Raw genomic sequence first — 14,490 nt, forward strand, 5'->3', positions numbered from 1 at the left:
ACCATCGGTTATCTTCCCTCCTCATCACATGTTTTGCCCATGCCCATTTCTTTTTCTCGATTTCAACTAAGATGTCATTATTTCGCGCTCGTTATCTCACCCAATCTGCTCTTTTCTTATCCCCTTAACGTTACACCCATCATTCTTCCTTCCGTAGCTCGTTGCGTCATCCCCAATTTAATTAAAACCCGTTTGGCAAGCCTACAGGTTTCTGCCCCCTACGTGAATACTGGTAAGACACAGCTGTTACACACTTTTCTCTTGAGGGATAATGGTAAGCTGCTGTTCACGATCTGAGAATGCCTGTCATACGCAGCCCAATCCACTCTTTTTCTTCTGATTATTTCAGTATCATGATCCGGATCCGCGGTCACTACCTGCCCTAAGTAAATGTATTCCCTTACCATTTCCAGCACCTCGCTACCTATCGTAAGCTGCTGTTCTCTTCCTAGAGAGTTAAACATTACTTTAATTTTCTGGTGATTAATTTTTAGACCGACCCTTCTGCTTTGCATCTCCAGTTACTTTGCACCTCCTGAGTTACTAAGCAAGGCAATATCATCAGTGAATCGCAAGTTACAAAGGTATTCTACATTAACTCTTATCGCCAATTCTTGCCAATCCAGCTCTCTGAATACCTCCTGTAAACACGCTGTGAATACGTGAAAATGTGCTATTTAGACAATTGTCACCTAGTCAGTGAGAAAAATTTAATCATTGGATTTTTGTTAAGTAGTCTTCTGAAGCTCAAGTTATTCGCTCCAAAGTATGTCCACCTCGCATCGGCACTCGTCTGCAATAACAACACGGTAGATGCACTCATTACTTTTTGTTTCATCTTAAATGAGTATTGTCTGAAAAACGCATGTCGCGTGTCCATAACAAAAAAATGTATGGAACTGTTGCGGAGCATCCAGCTATCGTTATGTACACAGACATGGCTGGAGAACGCCTCCGAAAGAAGTTTGGAGCGAAGTTTAAATCGCAGCCTGGCATGTTCTGCTGGCGTCATCAAAAGGCGAGCGCCATTCATTGCAACAAGTCTTCATGTCGTCGTTTATTCTTTACGTGCACATTTACCATTTCGTGTGTAACATGCACCAATTATATCAACAATTTTTTACCGCAAAGCTCTATATGCCTAGCCGATTGGTCGGTCCCTCCGTCCATCTGTCGCCTGTACGCCGAAAACTCCTCCGGCGTAATCCCATGCGGTTGCGCGTAAAAATCACAGAAAGAGCGGCGCGATTGGCTGTGCCAGTAGTGACATAGTTGCTCTCCGTCGTAGCCGAGCGCGCGCGGAGCAGTTTCTCTCCGACTCCAAAATGTGTAGGCCACGCGTAATACGTACTCCTGAGAAGCAGGTATCTATGCATCAAGCAAAGCCGTGAGCAGAACCGGGAACGAGCTCGTCTGCGCCGTGCCGAAACAGCAGCCGAGCACAAGAACACATTCGTGGCGCCGAGCACAAGCAGCAACGTCAAACCCAGGGTTCGGCCACGTGGTCACATGAATAAAAACGACTATTGTGAGCGGAACTAACGTGCTACAAACATTTCAATGCGCCGAAGCGAGAACGCGAGTTACAAGACCGCGCTCTTACTTTCTTTTTTTTTTTTTCGTCGCACCTGACGAAGCAGGTGATTTTTACGGCGGAACGCGACAGTTGCTTAATGCAGCTTCCTGGAAGCCCGACTCTGAAAACTACTAAAGAAAAGTTAGGCATACCTCCTGCTCAATTGCATAAATCAAAACCGAATTCTCTGTTCATATTCCAAATGCAGTAGGGCCGACAGCGCTTGTCATCTTTCTGAGTCGACGAGTGAATAAGCACTTGCCATCCGCGATATAATATACGTGCAAGTGCGAAGACAAGTTTTCATGTCATACGCTGCTGCCTGGAGTTTCCGTACGTGCTCGGGCATCTGTGTGAACGAAATGGCGCCGCTGTCCTACATTCGGTTTCTTATTCCCAAGTGGCCCGTGCTAATGTTGGCATCCGTCATCTCGCTTCTCCACCTGGAATTCAGCCCGGACCTATCCAACTATGACACTAAAGATTTATACGATTCTTACGACTACATCATAGGTAGGTATGTGTTGTACTTTCCCGCGTAATTATTACTGACTGTTTTGTCGATGAGTGTAAAATATTGTGGTCGAGTGCACTGTGCTGTACCGATGTGACCAATGGTTAAGCATGTTAAGCTCATACGTTCTGGTGCTAGTTGAATGCAGCTGGCATTTCTCATAGACGATTGGCTTCAAGAGGCACGTTGTTATAAGTTGGAAACCCTGTTTTGGCTTTCGTTAGGAGATAAGTTTTCCGGGGAACACAATTCAACTACACTTCGCGCCATGCAAGGACGGTTGATGATGCATTAAATGCAAAGTTTCAATAACTTTGTTCCAAATTTAAAGTAATGCAACCGAGGCATCAATTTTGGGCCAACATGCTGTTAGCACCAGGCCACGCCACGGTTGTCGTAGATTAGCAGATGACGAAGAAAAAGAATGGACCGTGGGCTGCTGCCTCTGCGGCTGGCGCCAAGAAGTGCGCGCACCCTTATCATTATCATGTTACCTCGTGTGTTCTTTCTCTGTTCATGAAAGTTTCTGGTGGACATCTTGCGACTGCGTCTATTCTGGCGGCGCTACCTATAAGGGGTCAGCATTTGGTAACACATGGAACCGACAACCCACGGACAACGAGTGGCTCCCAATGATGTGGACTAAGAGCGACGGCAAAGACGAGTTTATTATAAGAACTGCAAGCGGCGAAACCTAATACTCATCGGAACTGCACCCATGGAAGCAAAACACGGAGCCGGCTACATTATGAGCAAGACCAAGCCAACCAACGAAAATCGTGAATGAGGCGATGGCGCTGTAGGATAGCGAATGCGACGACCGAATGGCATTGAGCAAGGTTCTAGACAAGCTCATAGCAAGCCGTGACTAGCTTCGAAAGATCAATGTCGCAATCGAGGAGGTCGTTCCTGTCGAGAATTTCGAAAGGTAGTACGTGTCTGAAGCGCATTATGACGAACAGACGCTTGAGGCAGTAACACGCCTGGGGGTCCCACTCAAAAAGTTCAGCGTCCGCAACACGGTGCACACTCCTCCCTCGACGACGCTAAATAAGCCACCGACAGTGGCTCACTGAACTTGGGACCTCGTCTCCCAACACTGACCATCAAGCCTTTCCATGGAGTCATGTGTCAAGGACGTCGTTTTGGAAGCAATTCAACGGTGCAGCCCACGTGAATACAAGTATCCTATGTGAATTTCTTACGCTGATTACAAGGGTCTTACAAATCCCTTGCTCACATATTTTTGGTCTACTTAAGAATTACGTAGGATAATCCAAGTTTGTCCGCTTTATATGTAGCTTTAGATAAAGTGACAATGCTCTGTTATCATTTTTCATTTTTCAGTTAGCGAGTTGTAATCTTGCTAGCTTCGTTTTCTGAAAATTCACAACATTGAAAAGTTTTAATAGAAGAAAAGATTGCTGAAATCAAAAGTTCGTTAGCAACTGGTATTAGGTATGAAATTTTCTTTAAATGCAACAAGCCTGATTAGATTTGGAGCAGTGGTTGCCTAGAAAATTTATTTCTCCTTTTCCACGTATTTAGGTAGCAGCCCCCGAGCTAAAGCTTCCTCTTAATCTCCGTGACATTTAGAATCAATTTCGATAACTTGAGCGGGCAGCTTTTCCTTGATTCCTCGTGGCTTAACCATATTAGACAGTGCACTTAACCAGTACATAATAGACAGTACTAGCAAAAATAATGGACAGTAAGTAAGTACTGTAATAGACAGTACTTAATCAAAATAGACAGTGCTGACCAAGTTTGACTATAAACACGACACGCAACGAAATGGCGAAGGAAGCTGCTATAGCGTTAGCCATAATACAAGCCAACGCATACTACATAATCAGCGATTTTCAAATGGCAGTACGCAACTTCGCAAACAGCCGGATCTCACCTGAGGCGCTAAGCATACTCAGAAAACGCTGAACAACAAGGCAAGACAGATGCGTCCAAATTCCACGAATATCAGCCCACACCCCTGACTCAACGGGAGAGGACAACTCTAACGCGGCGGCATACAACGTATCCCGAAGGCTCACTTTCCGAGTTGCGACGAACGTACACCCCTCCACAGGGCCCTCCGAGGTATATGAATGGGAAGACAGAATGACCAGGTTCAACGATATTACCAACCATTACAACATGCAAAGATGCACCACCACCGCATCCACAACTCAATAGATTGCAACCTGTCCAGTGGAGAGAACTACAAATAAAATCATACATGAGTCCGATACTAACGCACCACTATTTGTCCAGAAATATACACAACAGATAGATGAAAAGTGTGTGGCATCAGAGCCACGCTAGAATGCTGGCTATGGGAATGCCCGGAACGAAAACACAATAATGGCAGTGAGACCTCCACCGGCAGCCTCCGCGCGCGATGGCAGGCCGCGCTGCTAAGCTCTAACCTGGAAGACAAACTCTGGGCAGTCCAGCGGGCCAAGGAAGCTGCCGGTAGACAAGAACTCTTGGCCGTAACTTCGGCGGCTGCCCCAGCCCACTAATTCGCCGGATGCGAATCGTTCTGATTCGAAATAAAGTTTACTCCCTCACTCACTCACTCAGGCCCCCAACCCTTTGTACAGGACCGCATTACATACGCTACTTACTGCTCAAGCAAGGTACAAAAATACTACTTTCGTGTTCTTCGTAATGTTTGTTCACAATATTACTGAAGCTGTAACTTTTAGTACGCTGAAGTTGTATTTGTCAATTCCAATAGCGACGTTGAAATTGCAGATACTGGTTACTATACACTTCCTTGTCACCTTTTGGCTCTGAACGCCGGCTGTCCGCGGGTTTCGCTGCGCATGTTTTTCGTCACCTCAACAGATCGCGACAGGCTGCGTGGAGCCTTCTTATGGTGTGTCTACCGGCTGCGCTGGGTCAGCAGGTTTTGATCTCGCGCTGCTAAGCACGAAGCCACGGGATCATATTTGTCCGCGGCAGCCGCGTTTCGACGAAGGCGTAAAGCAAATGAGCCCGCGTGCCCTGCATTCGGGGCACGTTAAAGATCCCCTGGTAGTGAAAATTAATCTGGAGTCCCCTACTATGGCGTTCCTGATAATCAAATCGTTGTTTTGGCACGTGAAGCCGTAGAATTCAATTCATTCATCTTCTAACAGAGCAGCGCATTCTGTCTCCTCGGCGCCTTTCGCGGCCTGTCGTGCGGCCTTCAACGAGTTTTCTGCTTTTAGCAGGGCAGCATCCATATTAACCAGTGTACAGTATGACGTGGTGCCATGTGGTGTAGTTGGGTGTACCGTGGAGAACATGCACTACACCCATTTAATACTGTGGCTGGTATCCTCTCCAACTAATCGGCTTTGCCGGTTGCCATTTCATGCTTACTATCTACTCTCGATTAATGGAGCACCAGCAATATTTGTTTATGGATATTGGGTGTATCGTGCAATAAGATAAGATCAAGTAAAGGTTCAGCGAGAGCGTACAACGTCGGAAATCCTCGGGCTACATACACATGTGCGCGGATATGTTTTTACAAATGCCGCACGCAACCACAGAAGGAAGAAATACTGGTGGAAACACGCGGTAGCTCAACAAAGTCGTAGTTTTATTCAGTACGAATCCAACAGAGATGCATGTATGGAATGAATGGCAATAAACAGTCTACGGGCATAACAACTTGCGCGCGAAGTAGCGCAACACTTATTCCCTGAACGGCTGGCTAAGCAGCGCTGCATGCATGAAACAGGATGAAATGAATCGACGGGACTCACCAGCGCACGAAGGCGTCAGTGGCATTTTGCGAAACACCAATGTGGCCAGCTGTGCTGGCTACGTTTTCTTCGCTGCATTCGTTCATGGCCTCCAAGAATTACGTGCACCAGCCCGGGCCCGCAAATGTCGGAGGCCATGTTTCGTTACATGAGCTCGTGACTACGTGGTCGGAGTCAATATGCGCGGCGTATACAACGGCATCGCTGCTTTAGCTGCTCAAAAATTGGTCGCTTGCTTCATCACGCGAAGTTTGTGGTGTAGAAAACATGGCATTCGATATCTGGAGCAAATACGGCAACAAACGGCAGCTATGCTCCGTTTGTACTCCGAACCTCCGTCTATGCTCCGAAGCTGACGTGGTTCGGTGGCTGATTTTGTAGCACACAATAGCTCGGTTCCGTGCAGCACATGACATCACACATGGCATGGCAATATGGCGGTCGATGCCGGAGGGCAGCACTTAGAGGCGGCGAGTTCTTGCTCATATTTTGGGCAGAAATGCGCTTTTACGAGCCTCTACTACAACTTCTGGCGGACATCCATAAATTGTGGGGTCACCGTGTCATGCCCCCTTTAAATTTTTATATTAGACTGAAAATGTTTCTTACACAATGGAACGAAAGCTACTTTTCTCACATACGTTTTTGTGTCACAGTGGAAAAAAATTAACTGCCAGAAAGGGCAGAAATCTCGTTACAGAGTTGCAAGGTGTTGCAACTTAACAAGGCTGTGTAGAGAATGCAGTTTTCTAGACATGTTAGTCTAAACTTCTACAAAGTTTTTCTCGGAATTAAGGAGAATTGCGTTTAGTTGGTCTTAACATGACATGGACATAAGTGGTCAAATATATTTGCTCTAGTAACAAGGGAAGAATCGCGGATACTGTATCAGGCTAATGAAAAGAATTCAGTCATACGGGAATGGGAAAGGCACAAAATTTCACCATGGAACTTTCTCGAACGTTTCTCGATGGGCAAGCTCAGATTGGAAGACGTTGTGAATGCGCTGTGGGCACACGTTCCGTGACTGATGATTTACTGGAATTACATTCCACAGTCTTAAACCCGAAGCTGTGGTTCGTGCACTTCTATATAAATTCATCACACCCTCCCTATCAACCCAAGACGTGAACGATAAACTAGACAATCTCTGTTAGTCTCCTCATAGAGCCATAACAACGTTTTATTACAATAACGATTCGTGCTACATGCTTGTGACACTACCAACTCCAGCCACTTTAAAGCTCGTTGATTCAGTAACATGATATGAATAAAAACGCGGTTGACCATGAAACTCTGACGTGGATACATTAGTCTACGTCGCATATATGCATTATTAACAAAATATCAATAATTTTGTAGGAATCTCACCCAGAAAATGAAGGTCAAGTAGTTTTACACGATTTGGAAACTAGTTTTTTATTTGCAAAGTAAAAATATACAATATCGCCAATTTTCATTTTTTTTCTTTCCGTATACCAAACATTTCCAAGAAAAAAGAACAACAAATTGGTGTACACACTTGTTGGCATTAGTTTAACACGAGACGAACAATGGGATATTTTTTTTTAATTTTAAGCCCATCGATCTACACAGTCCTAAAAAATAAAGACGTCCACCAAGGCACTCATATGAACAGAAAGATTGTCCATGCCGTGCCATGAAAAATCAAACTCAAGTTATCTCAGTTCCCGGAGAGAGGTTGTATTCGCGCAGAGTACAACGCTTAATACGCAGAAAACTGCTTTCTATACCACGCCTTAGGGTGCAACATTTTGCGATTCGATTACGAGATTTTCTCACTTTGTCTCAGTTATGATGTTTTCTGGGTTAAATAACACGTAGTAAAAATTGGACTCGGTTACGTTGTGCGGTAAGTTTCTGGCAACCAATAGAAAAGCTTTCGCTAAATAAAATCATAGCGAAACTAATCTCAAGGCTATTGTGGACGGTAATGCAAATAGCAAACGAACAATGTAACAACAGGCCACATCTCTGAAATCATATTTATTTAAAACGGGCAGTGGTAATTGCAAGACTTTCGTTGCTTCGCGTATATGACACATACTTTGACAGTATTCTAATTTGCTATTGCACTCCCTTGCCAAGGTCGCCATGGGCATGGAGGCATGACGATAACTGCATGACGCCGACGCAGTGAAGATGAAATAGCGCAGGAGCAATGATAGCGATACAACGATAAATGGGTATAGCGAAGATGGCATCATGAGAACGGGATGTCTATGCTTGACGTATGACGCTAGTATAACGGCGACAAGAAGACAAAAAGAAGACTGTATGGCGACGCTGATGTGCTGAAGGCGGTATGGCTAGAGCCGGAAGAAGCGGAAATAACGACCATGGCACGACCAAGATGACGTGACGAGGACGGTATGAGAACGGCTGCATGATAGCGTCTGTGTCATGAAGACCTGATGACGACGTTGACATGACAATGGCAGTATAATCATGACGGAATCACGACAGCAAGATCAAGGTAAACTGACGAGCAAGGAATGACGTTGATGGATCGACGAAGTTGGTATGACGACGGCGTTCGCACTATGGCAATTGGATGAGGTTGCCGAAGTGAGGACGATTGTGAAAGGACAGCGTGACGACGATGGCATGGAAACGAAATTTTCGCGTAGTATTGACGGTGAAGAAATGAAAAACTGTGACTGGTGAAACTAGCATTTTATTGGGCAAACTTGTGCCTACAAAACCAAGTTACACTGAAAGCACAGCAAGAGCGGTGAACACGGTCAGCGGTCGTCGAAATCTGATGCGCCGGTGAAGTGCGTCGGCTTTTATACACCATTCAATGAAGGTTCCTTAGTAATCGTTGGTGCCCATGTGTCTTCCAGAAAGTTCAACACCATTGTCGTCACGCATACATGAAATAAGATAACACAAGGTTCGGTGACTACAGACAGATGACTACAGACAACAGGCGGATACAGGTGACTACAGACTACAGGCGGAATGAATCATCGATAGGATTCGAGAGATTTCCGATATATGGAGGCGCGTTCCGCGCTGAGCGACAGCGTTTGTTAGATGGTGAAAAGTGCCCACCCGAAAAAGATAAACGAGTCCACGTGCTAATATGACGACGGCAGCATGAAGATAGTCGGATGACGCAGTTATAATGATGACGATGAACTGACCGCCACGGCATCCCGACGAAGATATAACAGAGAATGCATGATAACGATGCAGTAACCACGACGGCATGACCACGTCATGAGTACAATGAGATGACGACGAGTGTGTGATGACAATGCGTGAGGATTACTGTATCACAATCCTGCATCACGAGGAGGCCGTGACGACGATGGCATGGTGATAGTGAGATGATGAAGCTGGAATATGATGGCACGGACATGACTGCATTACGACGATGATCTGACAGCGGAGACATCACAGAGATTGACAGGCTATGACGGCATGACAAGGACGGCATATCCGCGATCGAACGACGACGGTATGATTAAAACACAGCGAGGAAGTTAAATTGACATCGATGGAGCGAGGAAGGCAGTATGACGGCGGCGGTATGATGACAATGGGATGACAATGATAAAATGAGAGCGCAACAACCATGGTATCAGGACGACTAAGGGACGACGATGACGTAATGACGGCATGAGGATAGTTGTAGGACAAGCGTGAAATGAGGAGGACGCAATGACCACGACGGCATCACAACACCGAAAAAATAGCTATAATGGCCCAAGCTATTACGCATTGGAGTCTTCCTTGTGAACATTCCAATTTAAGAAAATTAACAGAAAATTCCGCTTTAATGAAGCCGCTTGTGGGCAGTCACCTAGCCTCACATAGCTGCTGTTGTGGCTGTCCTACATTATTCATTCCATACAAAGTACTCAGGCGCTATGATGACCAGCGTGTGGGTGAGGTGTACGAGGCTTTTGCATCGTTGAAAAAGGCAATACGTGCGTGGGTGTGCCTTCGGTATAGCTCCTCACCAAGAAACTCACGTATCTTGCACATAAATGGTGACTACTTAGTTATACTGTTTGTATATTCTTCCTTGTATCTATGTTTCGACGATATATTCCAGCTTTCGTATGTTCTCCTCTCCATCGTGCCTGTTCAAGCTCCTGTATACATATACTGATGCGTGCGCAATAAAATATTAGTTGATACTGAGCACTTCGTCTGCCTCAATCTTTACGTCCAGTATTTTGCATAGTTACTCGTACTTATTTCCGACACGTACCAACCAGACCAAGTTCCCACCCTATGCCAGGGTAGGAGGTGTGACTAAGACGGCATGACGACAGTGATATGTCACGAAGCTGGAATAACCACAATAAAACGACCACGACGGCATCGGGATCAGAAGCACACCGGCAGTGGCCCAAGCAGGTATGTGACTTGGGCCACTCGAGCGGCGTAAAAGGCTACATAGCTAGATAGATAGATATGCTCAAAATGGCCTATGTAGGGAAAGAATACTATTCGCAGTGGCGTCCACCAGCTTTTAAATTAGGGTGGTACCTCGGTAACATAAACGCTGAAAATTTCGCAGCAAGTGTAATCCAACAGTAGTTCCTGGAATATTTTCTGCAGACCTTCCTCAAGCAGATCGCTGTGCGTGCTCTGGCATGCCTGGAACTTCAACGAACCATGGAAAAAATACGAATCAGCAACCCCCTAAATGTTAGCTCAAATCATCATCATCATCATCATCATCATCATCATCATCATCATCATCATCATCATCATCATCATCATCATCCTAGTTACGCCCACTGCAGGGCAAACGCCTCTCCCATACTTCTCCAACTACCCCAGTCATGTACAAATTGTGGCCATGTTGTCCCTGCAAACGTCTTAATGTCATCCGCCCACCTAACTTTCTCCCGCCCCCTGCTACGCTTCCCTACCCTTGGAATCCAGTCCATAACCCTTACTGACCATCGGTTATCTTCCCTCCTCCTTACATGTCCGGCCGATGCCCATTTCTTTTTCTTAATTTCAACTAAGATGTCATTTACCCGCGTTTGTTGCCTCACCCAATCTGCTCTTTTCTTATCCCTTAACGTTACACCCATCATTCTTTTTTCTATAGCTCGTTGCGTCGTCCTCAATTTCAGCCGAACCCTTTTCGTAAGCCTCCAGGTTTCTGCCCCATATGTGAGTACTGGTAGCACACAGCTGTTATACACTTTCCTTTTGAGGGATAGTGGCAACCTGCTGTTCCTGATCTGAGAATGCCTGCCAAACGCACCCCAGACCATTCTTATTCTTCTGATTATTTCTGTCTCATGATCCGGATCCGCCGTCACAACCTGCCCTAAGTAGATGCATTCCCTCACCACTTCCAGTTCCTCGCTACCTATTGTAAACAGCTGCTCTCTTCCGAGGCTGTTAAACATTACTTTAGTTTTCTGCAGAATAATTTTCAGACCCACCTTTCTGCTTTGCCTCTCCAGGTCAGTGAGCATGCATTGCAATTGGTCTCCTGAGTTACTAAGCAAGGCAATATCATCAGCGAATCGCAAGTTGCTAGGGTATTCTCCATCAACTTTTATCCCCAATTCTTCCCACTCCAGGTCTCTGAATACCTCCTGTAAACATCCTGTGAATAGCATTGGAGAGATCGTATCTCCCTGTCTGACGGCTTTCTTTATTGGGATTTGGTTGCTTTCTTTGTGGAGGACTACGGTGGCTGTGGAGCCGCTATAGATATCTTCCAGTATTTTTACATATGGCTCATCTACACCCTGATCCCGTAATGCCTCCATGACTGCTGAGGTTTCGACTGAATCAAACGCTTTCTCGTAATCAATGAAAGCTATATATAAGGGTTGGTTATATTCTGCACATTTGTCTATCACTTGATTGATAGTGTGAATATGGTCTATTGTTGAGTAGCCTTTACGGAATACTGCCTGGTCCTTTGGTTGACAGAAGTCTAAGGTGTTCCTGATTCTATTTGCGATTACCTTAGTAAATACTTTGTAGGCAACGGACCGTAAGCTGATCGGTCTGTAATTTTCCAAGTCTTTGGCGTCCCCTTTCTTATGGATTAGGATTATGTTAGCGTTCTTCCAAGATTCCGGTACGCTCGAGGTTATGAGGCATTGCGTATACAGGGTGGTCAGTTTCTCTAGAGCAATCTGACCACCATCCTTCAACAAATCTGCTGTTACCTGATCCTCCCCAGCTGCCTTCCCCCTTTGCATAGCTCCTAAGGCTTTCGTTACTCCTTCTGGCGTTACCTGTGGGATTTCGAGTTCCTCTAGGCTATTCGCTCTTCCACTATCGTCGTGGGTGCCACTGGTGCTGTATAAATCTCTATAGAACTCCTCAGCCACTTGAACTATCTCATCCATATTAGCAACGATATTGCCGGCTTGGTCTCTTAACGCACACATCTGATTCTTGCCTATTCCTAGTTTCTTTTTCACTGTTTTTAGGCTCCCTCCGTTCCTGAGAGCCTGTTCAATTCTATCCATATTATAGTTCCTGATGTCCGCAGTCTTACGCTTGTTGATTAGCTTAGAAAGTTCTGGCAGTTCTATTCTAGCTGTAGGGTTAGAGGCTTTCATACATTGGTGTTTCTTGATCAGATCTTTCGTCTCCTGCGATAGCTTACTGGTTTCCTGTCTAACGGCGTTACCACCGACTTCTATAGCGCACTCCTTAATGATGCCCATGAGATTGTGGTTCAATGCTTCAACACTAAGGTCCTCTTCCTGAGTTAAAGCCGAATACATGTTCTGTAGCTTGATCCGGAATTCCTCTAGTTTCCCTCTTACCGCTAACTCATTGATTGGCTTCTTGTGTACCAGTTTCTTCCGTTCCCTCCTCAAGTCTAGGCTAATTCGAGTTCTTACCATCCTATGGTCACTGCAGCGTACCTTGCCGAGCACGTCTACATCTTGTATGATGCCAGGGTTCGCGCAGAGTATGAAGTCAATTTCATTTCTAGTCTCACCATTCGGGCTCCTCCACGTCCACTTTCGGCTAACCCACTTGCGGAAAAAGGTATTCATTATCCGCATATTATTCTGTTCTGCAAACTCTACTAATAACTCTCCTCAGCTATTCCTAGAGTCTATGCCATATTCCCCCACTGACTTGTCTCCAGCCTGCTTCTTGCCTACCCTGGCATTGAAGTCGCATATCAGTATAGTGTATTTTGTTTTGACTTTACCCATCGCCGATTCCACGTCTTCATGAAATCTTTCGACTTCGTGGTCATCATGACTGCATGTAGGGGCATAGACTTGTACCACCTTCAATTTGTACCTCTTATTAAGGTTCACAACAAGACTCCCACCCTCTCGTTAATGCTATAGAATTCCTGTATGTTACCAGCTATTTCTTTATTAATCAGGAATCCGATTCCTAGTTCTCGTCTCTCCGCTAAGCCCCGGTTGCACAGTATGTGCCCGCTTTTTAGCACTGTACATGCTTCTTTTGTCCTCCTAACCTCCCTGAGCCCTAATATATCCCAGTTACTACCCTCTAATTCCTCCAATAACACTGCTAGACTCGCCTCACTAGATAATGTTCTAACGTTAAACGTTGCCAGGTTCAGATTCCTATGGCGGCCTGTCCGGAGCCAGGTATTCTTAGCACCCTCTTCAGCGTCACAGATCTGCCCGCCGCCGTGGTCAGTTACTTCGCGGCTACTGGGGACTGAGGGCCGGGGTTTGATTGTTGTATTCATGTAGGAGGTTGTGGCCAAGTACTGCACCAGGGTGGCCAATCCTGTTCTGGTGAGAGAGTGCGTTACCGGTTCTGGTCACCGGGATCAGGCCGCACTCCAGGCCTGGTTGTGCAATTTTCTCAACATACGGTTTTTTTTCCGGTGGAGAATTGCGCGGCACCGGGATTTGAACCACGGTCCTCTTCCACGGGAGGCGGATGCTCTACCGTCCCCGCAGGAGTTAAATTAAAAATAAAATTATGGGGTTTCACGTGACAAAACCGCTTTCTGATTATGAGGCACGCCGTAGTGGAGGACTCCGGACATTTCGACCACCTGGGGTTCTTTAACGTGCACCTAATTCTAAGTACACGGGTGTTTTCGCATTTCGCCCCCATCGAAATGCGGCCGCCGTGGCCGGGATTCGATCCCGCGACCTCGCGCTCAGCAGTCTAACACCATAGCCACTGAGCAACCACGGCGGGTCCCGCAGGAGTTGTGCGCCTCATTTCACCTACAGTGGTGCCCTATTTGATCAGTCAAGGTGGACCAATCTGAGCTCGGTTATACCGCACGGATGGCACTCGGCTAGAGAACCTGGTATTTATGACCTGCACATGTGTGGCCATATATAATTGACCATATATATCTTTTTTTGAAGGAGGGTTCCCATACAGTGATAAAATAAAGGAAAAGACATTAAAAGAAAAAAAGAAAAAAAATTGGGGGGAAATAAAAGGAACATAAGAGGTGATTTGAACTCGTGACCCTTGGATGTTGCCCGGAAAGATAGCTCAGTCGGTTGGTTCGTCAGGCCCCAGGTTACTTTGCAGTGCCATAGCTCCTGCTCCGAGCCTCATAATTACGTGGCAAGGGACTGATGTTGTCCGCGATAGTCCGTTTTTGTGGTTGGAAGCATACATTCTTGGAAAAATGGCCGCCAGAGGAGAAGAGG

Source organism: Dermacentor variabilis, chromosome 7 (assembly GCF_050947875.1).
Source record: "Dermacentor variabilis isolate Ectoservices chromosome 7, ASM5094787v1, whole genome shotgun sequence".
NCBI classification, from domain to species: domain Eukaryota; kingdom Metazoa; phylum Arthropoda; class Arachnida; order Ixodida; family Ixodidae; genus Dermacentor; species Dermacentor variabilis.